We start from the raw sequence: 15,000 nt of genomic DNA on the forward strand, positions 1-15,000 counted from the left end.
TTTCAGGATCTTTGTCATGTTCCCTTGAAACAAACAGAACTTATCTCAGCATCACTTACGTTTACTTGTGGAATTGTGGGGTTTTTTTGTTTATCAGAACAGTATTTCTCTTAAATGGTACTTTTGGGGACTAAATGTCTTCGGCATAATTCCCCTCTTTGCTTACGCCACATGGTTGAACGTTTTCCTCAACCCAGCACTCGGGATCAAAACTCAGTTTCATCAGATCCTTATCTCTCTTCCCTGTCTTCAAATGATGCCTTTACTCTTCAAATTACCAACTCCGAAAGTGAGAAGGACTGAGTAATATCTCACCTAGCTGAAGGCAAAATCATGTCAAAAAAAGGGTAGGGTAGGAAAAAACACTTTTTTTTTTTGCCTCTCAAAAACCGTGTATACAATCTCCATTACAGTTTACCCCCTTTCTCAGGAGGAATAGGTTAATCAAAAACTTTTGCTAAACCCATAGGATTTCCCAAACTGGAATTTTATGAATCCACGCTGTACTCGTGAAAAGCTTCTGGTCCATTCAGTGCTTTAGGTAAGGAAGAAAGGAATAAACTAACACAAGGCATTTGCTGCCTTTAGACTTTTAAGGAGTTAACTGGAAGTTAAATCAGAAAATAAGAAACCTGTATTTATTTATAGTTTCAGCTGAAGATAATATTAAAGGTTTGTATGGGTATGACACTCAATGCCTTGAAACACAACGTTGGTTCTGTAAAAAGAAAATAAAAAGCCAATTTGCTAATCAATCTTCTTTACTCGCACAGAATGAAGGGTTCGAAAGATACCACAGATGACCTAAATTTCCCAAATTCGATAAGTTATATTAGAACTAAAATGAGATAATTCCCCCACTCTAAGGTGAATATTACATCTTGCATTTAATTACTCTGCTTTAAATTATTGTATTTCAGACAGATGTGCACCATATGTCTTTAAAATATTTTGGTTTTATTTATTATTTAGAAAATTCCACTGTTTTCCTTCCTGTATTAAGGGAAAATCTATAGCTCAGCTGTCCTGGTGTCTTTCTTCACAGACTAATTTTGTAGAATGAATCTGTAGGTTTGTCACACTGCTATATGAAAGATTAATAATTATATCATTCAGGAAATCTGAAGCCAAATGACATCTGCAGCTCTACATGTGTTAATTTCTCATTCAGTCAATATTTTTGGTTTAGGGAATTAAAACAAATTAATCTTATAATTAATGTGACTACCCTAGGCTGAGAAATCTTCAGGAATTGTGGAGTTTTCAGAATTAGTTGCATTTTCTTAAAATAAAGCCAGACAATAATTACTTTAAGAAGTCCTCCATCTCCCAGATTTGTTTTGTTCCCAAAAATAAGGAGGAATGCAACTGCATAAGCGTCGTAATTTGTTTCACATCTGCGAACCAGGAGTTTTCACGGTGGCTCTAGTAACCGAAGTGGATACGAGCACTGGCTCGGAGAGAGAATTTCTTCCAGTTGCAAAGATCCCAGAACTGCCTACCAGTTCGCTCGCATCCTCTCGCTTAAAATAGTCACCTGTTTCTGCGAGGTAAATTACGTGCAGAAACACGTTCCCAGTATTTTAGTTCCCTCCAAATGCCCAGCTGAAAGAGCCAAAATGGGATTACAATGGAGGATTCAGACTTGGCTGGAAGGGAGCATCTCTATCGGAAACGAGCAAGTTTGCAAGGAAAATACCTTTGGCGCCGGGAGTCAGTGTCATTCATTATCATGTTTCCCGCTAGCCTCAGTTTCCCCTAGGCAGGCTTTTGTGGGCGCTTTATAGGCGATCCCCGGGAGGCCCACCCCGTATCTGATGCTGAGCTACGCACAGCTCATCCCGAGGTGGACCGAAACATCCCCGTTACACAGAGCAGGCAGCCTCGACAGACAGAGCCGCGACGCTTCCAGGGATCTTTCCAAGCTCTTCACAGCCGCGCTATCGGCTTCGCAGTCACAAAAAGTCCTTCCAGCAAAGGATATGCTTTCCCTCTCCCCTTCCAGAAGAGACCAGGGGTCCCAGAGGCAGCCAAAAGTGGAGGATGCTGTTGGAGCCACATTGTCAAGGAGCTGGCAGGAGAATACGGAGCCTTACAGCTCGTCGAAGCCACATAAGCTGCACATATTTAGGAAAACTGATAGGAATTGGAAGTTGCAGCTTTGTTTAATAGGTGGGGAAGAACAGAAGGAAAATTTGGCACCCAGAAGGAATGCTGAAAGGGGAAACGTTTCCTCTGCACTGGAGCCTCTCTTATGGGTTTTCTGCTGTAGGTGATCCTCCTTCCATATCCCCTTTTAAAATATTTTGCTTTTATGGGATACTCACAGATTTTAACGACACGTTTTGTGACGCTTGTAGCTTTTCTATTTGGGAGGTCATCTTATTCAATTTATCAGTTCCTGTGACTTTTCCACACCACAACCATTTTATTTTCAGTTAAGACCTACGGAGAGCTTCTAGCACGTGCACCTACAGATTGCAATGTATTATTATTCTTGCAAGTTAGTAAAGGTATAGCTGCTCCTGGTAGAAAACAATAAATAGTACAAGACCACCTCTTTATTGCATCAAAAAGAAAAGAGCTCTGTTTCTTGGCTGACATGGAGAAAATCATATACAATCCAGTCTGCCTTACTCAGCAACAACTGCTAAACACACCAGATTGCCATAGCAGTGATCATGGAAAAAGATGAACACAATATGGAATGTCTGTTCTGTAAAGATCTGCTCAAAATGACGTGCACTTTTGGCTGCATCTGTTGCATTTTTGAGCTTTATTAAACAGTATTAATTATATATACCCCATTTCCTTAAGAAGAACTGCAAAACTGTATAAAAGCCTGATATTAAAATGCAAACTTTTCTTTTAAGATATTATGTTTGGGGAAAAATCAAGCTAATGTGATTCCAGGGTCTGGCTTTGTTGTTTAGTTGAGGTATTTGAAATGCTCTTGTATTTTTACTAGATTTGTTATGCATCTGGTAAAGGAAAAATAAGAACTGGGCATGGTATGAAGATGCTCTAAATTTCATCGTAAGAACATGAAAACATCAGAATGACCGAACTCCAGCTGTAAATGCCACAAATTGGACATAGGCACCATACCTATACTCGGACTCGAGAGCGCTGCCGTTGGAGACATTCAATCTCCACGTTTAGATACTGCACGCTAAATTTTTTTACCCAGGATTTTTTTATTTTTGAGTCTAAAACACGTTTTAAGAGAGACATTTGAAGTCTCTCTTAAGAACTGGCTGAGGTTTAGTGGTCTGGGTACGGGAACGCGGCCCAGGCTTCAGCCTGATTTAGCGACTTCCCTTTGCAATCTGAAATAAAACTTTCAAGACCGTCCTTGAAGTGGGGAATGGGAGGGTGGTGGTATCAGCAGCGCCGCTATTGAGCCTCCATTATCTCTGCCTTAGATTTTCTGTTTATGAAATGGGTGTGACAGTATTATTTTTTCACCACAGAAGGATGCTGTCAGGATTAATTGATGACTTGACATCCCTCTTTTCAGGCTAAAATGATCAAAAAAAGCAACTTCATAGCACCACGATGATGCTCCTCTGTACGATCAATGGCAACAGTTCTGCTATTCAGGGGGTTTGTGAATTCGGCCTGAGCCCACGAGCCTTACCCATTGCTGGAACTGGAAGGAGAGTGCATGGAGACCAGCTAAACTGGAGTCATTCTCTGGGGCTGCAGGATACCCATATCCCTGACCAGTGATGGAAAACACATTTAAAAAAAAATAAAAGAAATAGCAGAATTTGGCCCTTTGCATTATTCAGTGCATATTCATCTCTCGAATTTGAGTGAAATTCAGTAAGAGACCCATATGGTCTTCTGTGACTTAATTTAATTTTTTAAGTATACGTAAACTTATCATACGTGGTGATAATCGCAGTTATTTCGGCTTTGGAGGAAGACACATATAGCTATGCAATTAGAAAGTAGAAGAGTTGTGGAAAAGAGACAGGACTTGCTCAAAGGGGCAGAATTAATGCAGTCTCTTAAAAAAAAATAAAATTATAAACTATGGTTTATGCAAGTTAATCAGTAACATAAAAGTGCTAAGCCAGGTGAGAAAGTCTTAATATTTGAGAAAATACTGTGTAAAGGGTACATAATGCTTGTGATAACAACAGCCCTGTCGTGCCATCTCTCAAGGTGCTACATATTCTGAAAGGGTTACAAATAAGCTCAGCTAAAAGCAGTATTAAAAGGGTTGATCTTAATCTTCTTAGGACATTTAGCATGGGAGATTTTCAGTGGTAGAAAGTCCCAACTTGTGAGGGCACGCAGTAATATTTCACTTTTTACGGTGCCTTAAATCCAAGCAATCCAAACTGGGTGCATCTCCTTCTGCCTCTCCATTTCGTAAAATCACCTGAATGTCAGATGGGCAAAGGTGGGAAATGGCAATGCTAAAACAGGTACAAAATCTTTAGAAGTTCAAGCAGCATTTTAATTTTTTAAATTTTTTATTTTTTATTTTTTAGGATATGTAGCAAGAGCTAAAAGACAGATTTCTGCCCACCTGCAATTATGGCTAGAAAATGGCTGGCAAAATAGGCCACTGAAGTATCACTCATTATTTATGAAGCTGGGCAGCTGTCGTGGAGACAGAAGACCGGCGAGCCGAGGGACACCCAGGGAGAAGAGAAAGGGACAGGGGACATCAGCCAGCGAAGGCGTGAGGGGCAGGGACGGGGCTGGGGAAGTCCGTGAGCACCGAATCAATAATTAAAAGTGAAGGAAATGAAGTTTCTAAGAAGAAGACCTTGAAGTGGGCGACAGTGGTCCTTTAGCTTTGGGAAAGTGAAAGAGTGAGGAGCAAGTCTGGCAGCAAACAGGGCAGACGAGATGGGCAACGTAAAGGGGAAGAGAGCCACAAGAAGAGAAAAAAAATAATTAAAAAATACAAATATTCAACTAAAAAACGATGGCATATTCAAACCCGGGGGGGGAAAAGATGAATATAGGGTAAATAGAAGAGAAAAAGGAAAAGGCATAGGCTTGGGAAAAATGAAAGAATACAGAAAAATCAGACTCGGAGATAGAGAGAAGCTGCAGAGAACATTTGAGAGTGCTATCAGTGGTAGAGAAAAGTTCCGGAAAAAACCAGTAAAGACATAAATTAGGAAGCAAAAATAAAACTGCGTGGTAATTAAAGGAGGAGAGCTGAAGAGGAAGAGAATAAAGAGAGCAAAGGCACGCAGCGGCGTTGGCAGGGAAGCAGAGTGCAGTGAGGATGGAGAACAAAAGCACCACGGAGGAAAAGGTAGAAAATCTGCAGGATCCCTTGTAAAAGTTACCATTTTTGAAAGAATGAAGGTGAAGAAAAGCATGGGCAGTCACTGCTGCTGAGAGAGGGCCGCCAGGCGAGCGCTGCACCTTTATTATCACACCCAGAGCCAGGAGCTGGAAGGTGCCTTTATCCCAGTAACGTTCTCCGTTTGGGTGATAACGGCAGGAACTTGAGGTTCTTTACTGTTTTGACTGATACGGTACAGACTTGGGGAGGGTGATGAAGGATGCCACAGGCTGATAAGGGGACTCATATGACATCAGCCTCCTGCTGACCCTGTATCTGTCCAGGGCATTCTCAAGAAGCGAACGGCAGCACATCAGTAAATGGTGCAGTCCTTGCACGCACACTCCGCTGAGCTAGAAACGGAGCTCCATTTCACGTCAAACCTAACCTAAAGAACAATATCCGTGATTTTTTTCACTGTGTTTTCCATATTGATTATTTTACTTTGATATTTTACGTTAAATCTTGAGCTCAGCAAAATTTGAATATAGGTTCATTATAATCTAATAATGTTAGAAAGCAGCAGTGTGGTTACGAAAAAACCAAGCCTGGCCTTCAAAACAGCGATTTGCAGAGTTCTGGTCTTTTCCTGACACTGATTTCCCACGAGACAGCTCTGCCCAGGTTTCCCCATCTGTAAGATATGGTCTTACAGGAGTTTTCATTTACAGAAATGTGGTGAGGATCGGAGTCAGTAAATGCTTTAGTAGGATAATAATATTCTTAAAGTAAGAGGACTCATGTTACAAGCCTATTCAATATACCAAATGAAATACATTCTAGTAATTATTTTCACGGAGGACAGAGGACTTTTCCTAAATCAAATGACTTTAATATACATTTTCTAAGTTAAGATTGGGGAAAAAAAAGGGACAAAAAATAAAAATTCTAATACCAAATTTCTGGTAACAATGCTCATGATAACTGCAAAAGAGGAAATATTACTGCCGGGAAAGAGCTATTAGAAGAGAAACAGGGGAAAAAGAAGTAACTATGAAAATGCAAACATGAAGGAAAAGTTAATTGCTTTCCATTTATTCAATTTATCACAGTATTTTTCCGTCCTTTTACATTTACAATATGAGGTAGAGGTAGACTGTAAATATGTAGTTAAGTCCAATGAGTTTTCTTCTTCAGCTGATATGCTCACAAAATGTCTTTGCTGTAATTGTGCCTCTAAACATTGTCTGGCATCATCAGCATCAAAAGTTACCACAGTATCTAATACCCCCTCAGTTAACAGAAAATGGAGTCAAGTAGAAAGAAATGTTTTTGCATAAATGTCACTGAAAAAAAGGACACTACGGAATAAATTTTAGCTAGCGATTTGGAGGTCCTACAAGCAAAAAAGGTCCCGACCCTTCCCTGTGCTTGCAAAACACCTCTGCAAGCCAAGGAATTAAAAAAATGGCACCAGAGAGGCAAAAAGCAGCCAAACAGCACCAGCAAATACAGCGTTTTATTTTCTATTCTAGCCTGTGACGTATTTACAGTGAGGAGTGTGTATTTTACCTTCTGATTTTTTCAAGTTGCTGGCCTGAGAAAAATGCACTTTGCTTTACGCTGGAAAAGCATTTTCTCCTATCTTGTGTTATCTAGGAGAGATTCATAAAAAAAAGAACCTTGGGAGTTTATTGTTTAGATTCTTCTTCTTCTCCCCTCACAATTCATGAAGAAAAAAAATCAAAATAAAATATTGCGCATTCTCTAACCAAAGAAACCTCAGGATCAGCATCAGTCATTGAGCCTCCTGCTTATTTCCTAAAGAGAGATTAACCTTCGAAGAGAAAGACCAGCATTTGGTCTCAGTTACCTTGGTGTAAAAATCAATGCACTTTCATTCAGATGCCTTTTCATTTCTTTTACTCCCACTTAGAGAACCTAGCTTTTCACAAGTATAGGATTCAGATAGAAACCATTTTACTCAAATTTGCCACACAACCCAATAACTGCTATGGCCTACCCCCAGATAGTTTCTTAAAAAAAAAAAAAAAAATTAAAATTAACTTCCTTTTGTGTTCCAAAGGTAACATAACAATTGGTTTCCTGTTGTCGGGAGTCATGGTAGGCAAGATAAAATAATCTGAGTGACCCTGACAGCCCTGATAACCATACACAATATGTCCTATTGTAATTCAACACACTATAAAAAAGTTTTGTCATGGTAATAATAGATGGGTACGAATGTGATAGAAGTGGCTAAAAATCTGCTCAGGTGGTTCCTTGGAAGAACAGAAGAAGAATCAAATGTAAGTTACTACATAAAAACTACACTGCTACACATTTGCCTGGGAATGGCAATCCCACCATACAAGACCCTCTGTGATCGCCACGGTGGACTCACATCACCAAACCACAACTACTTAATACTCCACCAGATACACTGCCTGGGTCAAAAAATAAGTCCTGGTCCTTACGGAGTAATACCCCGAGAGGAATTAGCTCAGGTACCTAACATAACTCATCTTTTTGGATTTGTGAAGCTGTCATCTCCAAGGATGAAGCTCCTAAGCAGGAACTTTCTTGGCACCATGACCAAGGCTTGAAACTCATTATTCAACAAGATTAAAGTAACTACAAATCTCACCGCTTTCAGAATGAGGAATCAACTCACTTCATTGAGTCAGTTTTTGCACAGACACAACTGAGGAAAAGCAGAGATTAGAGGACAAAGGGAAGGAAAAAAGGGTGAAAACACGGAGAAAAGGAAAGCAGGGGAGGAAAAGAAAGGAAAGGGAGAAGAGAGTCAAACAGTTGCAGGGTGGTAAGAGGAGAAAACTAATTAAAAGGAGCTTTGAAGGAAGAAACATAACCCCCCTATTACTGGTGAAAATAAGGAAGAATATTAGATCATTTGCTTAGAAAATATTTGATTTTTGTCTCTTGGACAAATACCCTCTTGGAGGGTATTCGCATACTTTGGTCAGGGGTGCTGTGAATTACAAAGGGGGCTGCTGGCACCGTCTGCTAAGTTTGCCTGGGACTTCTTATTACAAAACCTTTTCTGTCCTTGTTTGTGATGTTTCCCATCACTTGTTGAACTATAATTTTCTAGAAAAAGTCTTCCAGAACATCCACAGAACAAGATTTAAAAGAACCCAACACTACCCAGTAAAACTGCCAACCATACCTTGCATATATTAAATTTCAAATAAGCCTCTGTTTTAAGTACTTGAACCTCTTTTTGTTTTAGAGTAAGAACTGAATATTTGGATGCGTTTGATTTTGAGTCAAAGAAATGGTTTTTTTTGCGTGTGTTGGAAGTACTCCTAAAAATGTAGCCAAGCTTTTGAAAAATTTCTTTCTGTGCCTGGTCACTGAAGGGTCCATGTGTCTTGGGCACACCTTAGGCTAAAGCTGAGCAAGACAGTCCTACTGTCGCAGGTCAGGCTGCTAAAACCCAAGCAGGATCTAACATCTGAACTGAAAACACAGAACTTGCCTTCACTTTCAAGGATTCCTCTATTGGTTTCAGAATAAAATTACTGGCCTTTGCAGAATAAAGAACTGGTTTATATGCATTGAAAATAAGGAACAACAAGAAAATGGAAGATTTGGTGGTAATGGTAATGTGTGCTTTTCCAGTTTGACTAAAGGTCTCAGATGTGGACCAGAATAAAGCAAAGGGGACAAATAAGATCTGATCAAGATGACCAGTTATGCAAGAATAGCATGGCAAAGAAGTAGTGAACTGAGTGAAGAAGTAGAGAGATGGGGAAAATATACAACACAAGGCCAGTTCATATGGAAAAAAAATGTGGTAAGCTGAATAAGGACACCAGTATAAGAGACCAAGAGGACAACACAGTCAGGTTGGACAATGGGGCTTAGGAGAAAACAGGAACCAATGTGTTGTACAAGGTCCCTTGCACAGACTGGGAGGGTGACCGAAACGATGGAGGCAGAGAAAGGCTGAGAAACTGGAGAAAAAAATGAGATGCAAATTTGCTGCACAAGGAGACTATATGGGAGGAGATGCCCGAGGAACTGAGCATAGCAAAGAGAAAAGGAAGAGGTTTGAAAGAGAAAGACCAAGACCAGCTTGGGTGAATGGAGCAGAAAAGGATTGTTTTGATGGCAATAGGTGGAAGAGTGTAAGCCCCCTTCCTTCAGAGCCTTGAGAGGACTCCTTAGTCCCACCGGTTCACGTGCGTTTCTGCTCAAAGACTTGGGTTTTGCAGTTGTGCCAGAGAAGAAAGACACCATAAAATGAGTGTCCCATCATGGAAAAAGGGAGAGCCAAGCTTACTTTTATGGCAAACTGACACTTCTATTCCAAAGTTAAATAATCTTCAAATGTCCAGGTGATGCAGCTGTAGTCTTACATTAACACAAACTCAGGTTTTCAACCATGGCTGAAACATTTATTGTCACAGGCTTCAGAGGACACCACTAAAGTGGCTGCCTTACGAGCATCTGGAAAGCACAGAGGGAGTGAAGAAGGAAGGTTTCTGCATGTGATATTTTAAGCAGAATCTTTATGGTATTTAACTTTTTTCTTTTATTTAAGAAAACAGGTACATCAGAGTGCAAAACCATCCCATGGAGCAGAAAACCACTCATGGGGCTTGGATTTTGCTATTGTTACAGGTGACAGTGCTCTTACAATCTGATACAATGGTTTACTACTTGCACCCCAGGTAAGACGCTGCTTCAACTTTGACTTTACAGCAGTGGAAAAAGGGTTTACACCAAATTGCTCTAAACGCAATGAGAAACAGAATTGGGCCACAGAGCTTAAATATAGAAAATAGAGTGCTTAGTAGAATTGAAAGAACTAAGTGTATTTGGGGAAGCAGTGAGTAAAAAAGTAAGTTTTATTTTAATACAATTCTTTTTCAGCCTACTAAGTTCTCCAGTATCAGAATGAAGTCTGCTGAAAGTTAGTAAATAAAGGCTTTCAGGAGAGCTTTATTAAATCACTTATGACTTATCAAGTTAAAACTCCCACTCAGATATCTTAATAAAACTTTCAGAGAATACATTTAATTTTCCTGGAAGTCAGAAGCCAATTACTAACTACAGGAGTTACTGTCGGCTACAGCACCGATCAGCTTTCTGTAAATAGAATCTTTACCAACAACTTGAATTAGTTCTCTAAAGTTTCGGTTTCTGAAGGTCAAATAACCATGTAACTGCTTAATAAAGAAGCAAAGAAGTACCTCTAAATATCTCCAAGCTCTGATGGGCTTATATTCTGCTCCTTAGGTGAGGTATTAGCAAAGCTTATTTATTTTCATTTCCAAGGCCTTTATTTGCTCATTCCCTTGTGGTAAAGCTGATTTCCATGATGATTCCCTTCTTAATTTTAATACCCTTTTTACTCATCATATAGACATAAGAATTTTCCATAAAATAATGAAACCCTTCCAAAGGAAATCAAGACAACTAGGAGAGGAAAGTAAACTACAGCTTACTTCTTTTTTTCCCCCCCAATTAATTGATCCACTGTCATATGCATATATGAAAGATTTTTTTTAATGAAAAGAAAATAAGGTTAATTAACATAAAACCCCTCACTCCTTGAGATAGTGAATTTTGTATTTTATCCATGCTGCCTTAAGTGCCTTGATTTCCCAGTAATGACCTAGTTCTCCTAATGAGTAACATTAACCCCTGGCTGTAGCTGTCCAGGACTTAATTGTCAACTGGAGCTGAAATAGGAGAGTTTGCCGATCAGCAGGTATGTGGTATATTAACTCATGTTATTTCAGACCCTAATAAATAAATCTGTTGCTAAGGCAACAGGAACATCAGCTGTATCACTTTTTCCTCCTTCCCCCCCCCCCCCTTTTAAAGGAAACTGCCTTTCACACCGAGCTTTTAAAAAAGAAAATTAACTACATGTAACCGTAATTAGACGAAACATCGTTTCTCATCTCAGAAACATATCTACATTAATGAAAAAAGGCATTCAAAAAGAGGACTGCTTTCTACTGTGACCAGGGTAACTGAAATTATTTCCCTCAACTGAGGGAATGCAATTTGAAGTATACGTCTGAGTGAGAACAGATCACAAAATATTTTCGGTCTTTGTATTTCTGAGATAGTTCCCCTCTCCTTTAGTACACTGCTGATGCCAACTGAGCAAACTGCTTCAACTATTAATCAGGAGCCCAGGCAATTGAAACCATAGGAGAAAAAAATACCACTCAAACCCAAACACCTTCACTACCCTCTGTGAATCTTCCGATACGATTGGCAGACGTGCAATCTTTAGGAAAGCTAAAAAATACCCCATTTTCAGCTCATCAGATTTACCCGCTAAGGAAAATTTAAGCACCTGATTTAGAGGTAGATGCCATTGCTCCTCCCTCTCCCATGGAGGCAGTTACCTGGTCCTTGCATGGGAAAAGCAAGAGGAAGGCTGGGGCAACACAAACGCACCTCCAAAGGCAGGCGTGATTTGTGAGCTGTGCTGCAAAAGCTGGTAACTCACTTACTGCCTCAGTTTCTCCACCTCTGAGATCGGATCCTCAATACTCCTGTTTTAGAATAACAGATGCAAGGTTTTGTAGAAAGGCAAGGCGTATACAAGTGCAGGTAGTACACATATTTTTGTGTTCCGTAAGGTTTGGGAAGGAAGATCTTGGTACTCTTTGTCAGGGATGATGCGCTGCTGAGGTCTCTCAGAGCCTCGCAGCCCTCACTTAATTCCTGCCGTTCTACCATGGGATGAAGTGTTTACCTTAAAATTTTCAAAACGGTTAGGTTCACATTTAGTTTATGACTACAGGACAGTTCTTCCGAATCTCTAGTTATCCACATGTCAACCAGAGATCAGGCAGGAAGGGAACTGAAGAGAGGTTCCTAAGGCCAATTACTGCTTTTGGAATACTTACTATGGGGCTCTGCTCGTACTATAAACACAACAAACTGCTCCTCAAAATTATATCTGGCTTTTTAGATGAAGAATATAGAGGTAATACAAAGCATCTTTTTTTCTGTTATCAAAATTAGAGACGCTTTCTCCTCTGGACTATCAACTTCTTATAGACCTTCAAGAAAACATGCTATAGGAAAAATGGAAAGAATGATGCCGAGATGTCCACTACAGCAGAAGTAGTCTTCATTATATGCTGAACTTTTCTGCAAGCTCTTAAAAACAGTGATCAAGGAACAGTGGATCTTCCAGTGAAAGGGGTCAATACCCCAAATCTCCGCCCATGGGAAGAAGGGTCAAGGTGAGATTTCACCAAGGAATGAGCAATGGAAGAAGAATGGATACTTCCAAACTCCCTTTCAGTTAACATTTAAAACTGAACTTCTTGGGGTATTTCATTAACTTTCTTATTTGCTATTTATAAAAACCTGGTATCTGCTCTCAAACTGAACTCTAGCTTGCATGAAAGTGACGTTAGACTATTTTTGGTTTTGCTTTAGGTGTTCAGGGAGTGAGGGTGTCAGCTTCTACTTAATCAGATGTCTCTACATACACTTCCATGGCACTGGCTCGTTCACCGCGTGTCATCTGTATTGCAGCCCTGGTGAATACCGTTTTCTTTGGGATTATTAGATAGCTTTTCTTAGACACTGCTAAAAAGTTTCCATTTTGAAATTGTTATTTTACATCATCCTGTGGGCTTTTTATCCTATCTGGTACCTTTTAGTTAAGGCTGTATTAACACTTGCATTTTAAGCCTTTGTTTTCAGTCTGTCTTATCTATCCACCACATTCACCTTTTTGGATTAAATTCGCCAGAATCATCTTTGCTTTTCAAAGATGAGGTTTCCCTCCAGGAACTCGCTCCCCATTCAGCACGCATCTAGAGCCAAATTCTCCACTGCTTTCCTGTGCAAAGGGGCAGAACAGACCCAGTCAGCTATGATTTCCCTGAAACAACACACAACCTCTGCCCTCTTTATATGACATTGCACAAGTGGCCACCCGGCGGGGAGGAGTAGGACCACGGCCCTTTCTTCTACATGCTCTCTCCAGGCTGTTTACAATGTTGACGATGCCTGTTGAGGCTAACAGCATTTATGGGTACTCAAAGGTGATTTCTAGGTGGAGCATCTAGTCTTTCGTCGTCTTTTGCTGTCTTTCCATACCTGCATCTTGATGGGATAAACTTTGGTCCAAAATATTCAACAGCCTGAGGAAAATACGACTTGGGTATAGATCCAATGTATTCTCAAATGTCTCTAGATTAAATAGTTTTGAATTCTGAATTCGAAGGCAAAACAGTAACTACACAAATTCTGTATTGCACTGCCAAGATAAAGAGGAACAAGGCGCTACTATTAAAAAAACGCCTTTCCAGGCTCCTCTCCCTCACAGCTTGCAGAGGACTTGTGCTCAGCTCACTAATGAAGAGCTGCCCCATCACAGAAGGCACAACACTGACTGCGCTATCAGGGACAAGCCCTTCCCAAGGACCTGCTCCTGAGTGAAGGGGACCAGGTCCACACGGTGGGCAACCACATGTTAGTACAGCAACGGTGTGACAAAACAAGCTTTCCTCCACGGATTCATTTCTTCAGCTCTTTGACTTTGTGATACTCTACATTAAAAACAGGCAACTGGGCACAGCGCTATCTCTGTACACACCATTTTCCCTTAGACCAGAAATCTTCAGATACTTTTGCAATCTAGATCTTTTTTTCTTCTGAATTTCCTCATCGTGATTTCCACCGCCGTTCCTCCCGCTCCTGTATCTCCTGCCCCATGTCCTTCCCCACGCTCTTGTCACACACTGGTACGTACGGACACGAGATAACGGGCTTATCTGATCTTCCACATGAATTGATAGCAGCTATTTGTTTGCATGTGTGTGTAAATTCTCACAGATCCCCCGTGTGATCTTTTATCACACCCGTACAATCAGGGGAAGAAGAACTGATTTCTAACAACTTTCTCTTATCAAGTCTTTAACTGCTGAGATGATACAGCGCCCACAGAGAAAAAAGAAAAACCATAAGGCTTGGGTGAATGCCTTGAGTTAAAAGAAGCACTGCAGGTCTCCTCCATGAAAGAGCGACGTAAAGAGCCTCAAATCTTATACTAAAATTACGTACACGTCACCTGGATGACGTGACTACGGTTGGGGGTGCAGCGGGTTTGTAGCTTTGCACATCCACTGTCACGCTCGCGTGCAAAAAGAGCTGAGGAACACGCTGGTGTACCCCAATTACTGCAAACCAAGATTTGTCAAGTGTCTGTGACCTCGTTGGGGGGCAGTGAGAGGGAATAATGTACATCTATGAATGCTGGTGGGTTAGTTTCAGGGGGGAGAGGAGGATTGTGCCACACCGGTCAATGCCATCTCAATACATTCGTGGTTCATCAAATAAGTATTTTATCACCTTGCAATGAAAACCTGTGGGACAGCACAAAGTTCTGATCAAGACTGGGAACTTTGTCCATTTTGCTCTCTGTTTCCAGCAAAGCCCAAGTGCACAAAGGGAAGAGTCATTCCTTGGCATAGCCCTTGCAAGAAAGCAGCTCGGAAACCCATCGCAGTCTTTTATCCGGATCCTTGGCCATAAGTCATTTCTATTAGCAGCGCCTTGCTATAGATGTTTATAACAAAACATTAAAGACTTGGTGAGAAAGGAGAAAACAAATTACTCTGCGGAGAACCTAGCAACTCTGCTAAAATACTGTCAGTTATTTATCTGCTGTCGGCAGAGGTTGCACACCGTAATCCTCGACAGGCTCGGATTCGGGGGGGATGGAG

At 40.6% G+C, this 15,000-nt stretch overlaps 1 protein-coding gene across 1 annotated transcript in view; it reads right to left on the reverse strand.

The window, feature by feature from the left end:
* Positions 1 to 15,000, reverse strand: part of GTDC1 (glycosyltransferase-like domain containing 1) — a 181,254-nt gene that overhangs the window by 18,253 nt on the left and 148,001 nt on the right. The window lies entirely within an intron of this gene.

This window comes from Pygoscelis adeliae, unplaced genomic scaffold (assembly GCF_000699105.1).
Source record: "Pygoscelis adeliae isolate BGI_AS28 unplaced genomic scaffold, ASM69910v1 Scaffold222, whole genome shotgun sequence".
NCBI classification, from domain to species: Eukaryota; Metazoa; Chordata; class Aves; order Sphenisciformes; family Spheniscidae; genus Pygoscelis; species Pygoscelis adeliae.